The sequence below is a fragment of the Enhydra lutris genome, unplaced genomic scaffold (genome assembly GCF_002288905.1).
Source record: "Enhydra lutris kenyoni isolate GAN:26980312 unplaced genomic scaffold, ASM228890v2 scaffoldscaffold34, whole genome shotgun sequence".
Classification (NCBI taxonomy): domain Eukaryota; kingdom Metazoa; phylum Chordata; class Mammalia; order Carnivora; family Mustelidae; genus Enhydra; species Enhydra lutris.
The window spans coordinates 25,650,484-25,656,964 of NW_019154118.1; positions in this window are offsets into that span (position 1 = coordinate 25,650,484).

Consider the following 6,481-nt stretch of genomic DNA (forward strand, 5'->3'; position numbering starts at 1 on the left):
CTCAGAATGTCCTAAATCTGTTAAATGAATGTTAAATAAGCTTTCATGTCCCCATTTTGATTCAGCAATGGAACCGTCAGTGAAAAGACACAATGGTACATACGAACAGAAATTTTATTATTATGCTCTCTTTGGATCCAATTAGTCATTTTTCTTCTTTGGTTGACTAATACCCATGTCCCTTACCTAAAAACATCCTAATTTACTTTTAGAAAATAACCTCATTTTCATGGGGATAATTTGATTGTAATGCTAAATTTGTGCATTGACCTTTCTAGCCAGAAGACTGGGCATTTGACATTTAGGTCTGTGATCCATTTTGAGTTAATTTTTGTGAAGGATATAAGGACGTTTTCACGCAGATGTCCAGTTGTTCCAGCACGGTTGGTTGAAAAGATGGCCTTTTCTCCGTTGTATGGCCTTTGATTCTTTGTCAAAGATTGGCTGACTGTGGTTATGTAGGTCCACTCCTGGGCTCTCTATTCTGTTCTACGGATCATCAGTTCTTTCACCAATATCTATCTCATATCACTAGCATCTGGAACAATACTGGCATATAAAAGGCACTCAGTAAACATTTGCTGCATGAATACATGCACATTACACGATGGAATTTCACAATTATTTACCTATAACTATTATCTACTGATACATATTTAGTCTTTTGCAATTGACATCCTTGCATCCAGATGTGCAAACCTGGTGTTAGGGACAATTCCTAAGGGATATGTGCACTGGAGATTTTGAAAGATATTACCAAATTTTCTTCAAAGAGGTTGCAACAATTACATTCCTCTAATAATGTATGAAAATATTCAATTTCCCATACCTTAATCTACATCAGGTGAACTTTACAATTGATAGGTAAATAAAACTTATTTTAGTTAGTCCTTCTTTAATTAGTGGTAAGGTTGGACATCTGCACATCCATGTATTCTGACTGATTTCCCTGTGTGGGGTTGTTAGCACTTTCCCCACATTTATTCAGCAAAGGTTTTTGAGACAATGTTATATTTAGGCACTTTTTAAAGTGCTAAAAATATAGCAGAGAACAAAACAGACCAAAAATTTTATCTTCACGAAGCTTTCATTGTAGTAGTGAGGAATAGATATGTAAGTAAAATATGTACTGTGCCAGGTGAAGGAAAAGGAGGGAAGAAAGGAGGCACTGGGAGTAGGGTACGGTTTGTGGTGCTAAATGAGGATAATCAGGGAAGGTATCACTCGAGGAGGAATGCAGGCCTAAAGAAGGTGAGAGCACAGTCCAGAAAGTGTGTACAGGGATAGAACACCGGGTCGAGATGGCCAGTGTGGCAGTGACAGGTCGGTCAAGCTCACAATCAACAGTTAGACCAGTGTGGCCGGAGTAGAGAGAGTAAAGGAAGGAGGGGTTGGGGAAGCCCTATTGTGTAGGGACTTGAAACATCTTTTTATCCTGGAAAAAGGTAGGAAAACCAATAGACTAGGAAACCTTTGGAGATGTGTAAGCAGAAGAGTAGGTTGACAGAGTTTTAACGGGATCTCATCAGCTGCTGTTTAAGAATAGTTTGAAAGGAAGCAAAGGCAGAGAGAGAGAGACACCAGCTGGGGGGCGGTGGAAATCATCCAGGTAAGATGTGATGGTGACGGGACTCAGGAAGCACCATGCACGTGACGAGAAATGCTCATAGTCTAGCTTTATGTTAGAATTAGAGACAACAGGGGTTGGTAACACGATTCGATGTGGAACTTGAGACTTATTTCTACAATAAGAAAATCAAGCCTTTGTTACATGTGTTGGATAATTTTTATAGTATGTTAATATAATTTCTTTTTCACCATTTACACATTTCAATTATTGTGGTCTGTTTGATCCATTTCCTCCTTTACAATTTTAGGTTATGTGTGCTCCCTGTAAAAGCTACCCTCTCTATTTCAAGCCACACAAAACATCCTCTCCTTTATTTCCATCTGGAATTTATGAGAATGTTGGGAGTGAATACTGTATTTTTTAATCCCCCAAAATGGTCATCTCAACCATCCACTGAACAATCATATGTTACCTAATTAAATGTGATTGCCTGGTTACAATTTTTTGTTGTTGTTGAGATTGCATTAAATCTGTATATAAATTTAGGTATATTTTACACCCTTTCTTTTATCCAAGAACAAGTCATAGCTCTATATTCATTTAAGTCTTAGCTAATGTTCCTCAAAAAATACTACCTTCCCATTTTTAGGTATTCCATTTTTCTATTGCTACAGTAAGTGAGATCTTTTATTAACATATTTTTTAACAGTTTTATTAAAGTAGAACTATGCCATTGAACATAAAACTTATTCATTGTAAGTATACAGTTTGATGATTTTTAATAGGTTTATACTTTGTTCAGTCGTGACCCAAAAATTTCTCCCATGCCAATCTGCAATCCGTCCCTGTGCCCACCTCTGGCTCATGACTGATACGCTGTCTCCATGGTTTTGCCTTTTTAAAAAATTTCTTATAAATGGAATCATATAATATGTAATCTTTTATCCTTGTTTATTTTCATTTTTATTTATTAATCTCTTCAGTACTTACTATTTTTAAGAAAGAGCTCTATTTTTTATTACATGTTATATATAGTAGGGTTCATTTTCAAGGCATTAATCTTTTATCTGTATTAGTTATTTTATTCTCTTTTTTGTTGGCTTTATTTTTTTGTTACGCTCCTAAGTTTTGAGAAGAACTACATATTTACTTACCATTATTCGGCCTTGCTTAGTAATTAAGCACTGTGGGCTATGGGTATCTCTCAAAACCTTTTAAATAATATTCCATGGTCCATTGTTATCAATTTAATTTCTGAACTTTCTGAAATTGGTTTGGATTTTTCTCTTTGGCTCACATTGTTTGAGAGAGAGAATTTTATATTTTCAGGGGGTCAAGAAGTAATTTCCTTCTTTTTAAAAAAATTAATTTCTAGCTTTTCTATTTTTTTTAATAAAGTCTTGGAATACACTCTGTTTTGTGAGACTCCTAGCAGAGTTGGCTGCCAGTGATCCTTGGACCACACTTTGAGAAAGCCTTCTATATTGTTACTCACTTGTGTTACGTACTTAATTTTTTATGAGCTGAGAGAGGTGAATGGAAACTATATTAATATTATTCTACTTTCTGTTATTGTTTCGGTCGGCATTTTTGATGATGACACTCTATTATTTAATACAAATTCATGCTTTATTTTTACCCATTGCCCTTTTTTACTCATTTTGAAACTTGTTTGATATTAATATCTAACTAGTAAGTTTCCTTGTGTGCAAGTGTATGTGTATGTGTACTTGTGTTCTCCTAGTATGATTTTGCCTATTTTTTTTTACAATCTTTTTAAATGACTTTGCTGTGAATCTATTTCTTATGGACAGAAAATATTGGATCTTTTTTGAACTCAGTCTTGACCATGTTTTCCCTTTAATAGCTCAGTTTTTCTCATTTTATTTTGACATATATGTGATCTTGGGCTGTCATATTTTGGAAAAATGAGAATTCGTATTGGCTTTAGACTTGGAAATTGTCAGAAGTGCTTCTATTTAATTCAGCTTGTCATAAACAGCTACAGCAGAGATCACTAATTATAAAACTTATCTCAACTACCAGAAGTTACTCTGAATTTTTATAGGCATGTCAAACAGGGTTTAATCCAAGGTAAAAAGAGGAGAGAGGAAAAGAAAGAAAATTTGCAATGAATTCTCTTGCATTTGAAATGACCCACTATGTACATAATAATGAGTTATCAAAATATTATGTATTAACTAAGTTTATAAAATTATCTAAAATGTGTTTAAAAAACCTTGAATGGCATATCCCAGAATACCACTCCTTTCTCAGATTTATACAGGCATGTTATTCCAATAACCAGCATCTATTTAAAGCGTACAGTTTGATAAATTTTGACATATGAGATAGACCCGAAACCATAGGCACAGTCAAATAAATGAATATATCCATTGCCCCTAAAATTTCCTCTTGTCTTTTTGTCAATTCTTCCTTTTTGTGTCCCTACCCTAACCTCCCAGCATCTGCAGTCAACTACCCATCTGCTTCCTAGTACTATAAATTACTTTGCATTTTCTAGAATTTTAAATAAATGTAAAAATTCAGTAGATACTCATGTCTATTTCCTGTCATGCAGCACATAATTTTTGAGATTCATTTATGTACAAGTTTTCAATGTGTAGGTCTTGCATAGCTTTTGGAAAACTTATTCATAAGTATTTGTATTTTGGATGATTTTTAAGTGGGCTTATTTATTTAATTTTGATTCTGATTATTTATTGTTAGTATATAGAAATACATTAGATTTTAGGGGCGCCTGGGTGGCTCAGTTGTTAAGCATTTGCCTTCAGCTCAGGCTGTGATTCTGGGGTCCTGGAATCGAGCCCCACATCGGCGGGAAGCCTGCTTCTCCCTCTCCCACTCCCCCTGCTTGTATTCCCTCTCTTGCTGTGTCTCTCTCTGTCAAATAAGTAAATAAAATCTTAAAAAAAAAAAGAAATACATTAGATTTTGTATATTTGTCTTATATCCTGAAACCTTACTAAATTCACTTATTAATTCTATACTTCCTTTTTTAGATTCCATTGAATTTTCTACATAAACTTAACATGTCATTAGCGAGTAAATAGTTTGCTCCTTTCTAACCTGGATCCTTTTACTTCCTTTTTTTTGCTTGGTTGCACAACTAAGAACTCCAGTACAATGTTTTAATTAGAGTAGTGAGGGTGGCCATTCTTGTCTGTTTTGTGATCTCAAGGGGAAAGCATTCCATCTTTCACCATGAAGTATGGTATAACCTGTTACTTATAGATAACCTTCATTAGGTTGATGAAGTTCCTTTATATTTCTAGTTTGCTAAGAGATTCTATGAGAGATAGATATAGGATGTTCTCAAATGCTTTTTTCTCCATCTATTGAGGTTATAATGAAGTTTTTACATTGGTTTTACATTTTATAGTTTTATATTACATTGGTTGATTTTCTAATATGTAAGCCAACTCTACATTATTTTAATATTTTGTGGGATTAGATTGCTAAAATTTAAAAAATTGTAGTTATATTCATAAGCTTATTGGTCTAGAGTATTTTCTGTGTTTTTGGTAATGTGTTTGGTTTTGATATCAGGTTAACATTGGACTCAAAGAATGAATGAGAAGTTTCCTCTTTTTTTCAACTTTCTGTAGAGTTTGTGAAAAACTGATATTCCCTATCAGTTTTGTTTGTGTGTAGTGTAATTACCAGTGAAATCACTTGGACCTGGAGTTTTCTTTGTGGGAAGGCTTTTAATTACAAATGTAATTTCATTATGAGATATAGGGCTATTCATGCTGTCTATTTCTTCTTAAGTGAGCTTTGTCTTTCAAAGAATTTGCCCATTTCATCTAAGTTTTTAAATGCTTAGACATGGCATTTCCTTATCCTTTTAATTTCTCTTGAACCTATAGTGATATTACCTTTCTCATTCTTGATATTGGTAGTTAATCTTTTCTATTTTTTTCCTGATCAGTAGGCCAGAAATTTATCAATTTTACTTATCTTCTCAAAGGACCAGCTATGGTTTTGGTGATTTCTTATAAAGTTTTTTTTTTGAGATTTTATTTATTAAGAGACAGAGTGATCAGGGGGAGAAGGGAGGAAGGGAGAGAAAGAATCTCAAGCAGACTCTGTCCTGAACCCCGAGATTATGATCTGAGCTGAACTCAGAGTCAGATGCTTAACTGACTGGACCACCCAGGTGCCCCTCTTACATAGTTTTTCTACTTTATATTTCACTCATTTCCACTATTACCTGTATTAATTTATTCTCCTTACTTTGGGTATAATCTACTCTTCTTTTATATCTTTCATGTCTCTTTTTAATTGTTTAAACTATTGAATAGAGTTTTGGTAACAGTTTAATGTACTTGTCTGCTAATTCTAACATCTGTGGCAGTGCCTAGTGAGTTTTGATTAATTTTCCTCATTATGTATCATGTTTTCCTGCTTTTTTGCATGCCTGGTAATATTCAATTAGAGGCCAAACATTGTGAATTTTATTTTGTTTGTTGATAGATATTTTTTATTTTTATAAATATTCTCAGTCTTTATCCAGTGATTCAGTTAACTTACTTGGAAACAATTTGATTCTTCTGTGTCTTTTTGAATGATGTGTTTGGTAAGTCTGGGACAGTACTTAAGCTAGGACTAATTATTCCCTGGTATTGAGGTAAGACCTTCCTGAGGATTCTACATAGTAATACTTAATGAATTATGAGTTTTATCCAATCTTGCTTTGAAAAAATGGCACCATTCTTGGCCCCATATGCACAGCAGGCACTGTTCTCTAATCATATTTAGATATTTTTTTTTCTTGGCTTCTATCAACATTCTGCTGAATATTAGAGAGGAACCTACCTCAGTTCTCTGGGGTTCTCTCTTTGTCTCCAACAGTTTTTTCTTTCTTTCTTTGTCCTGTTTGTGCCAATT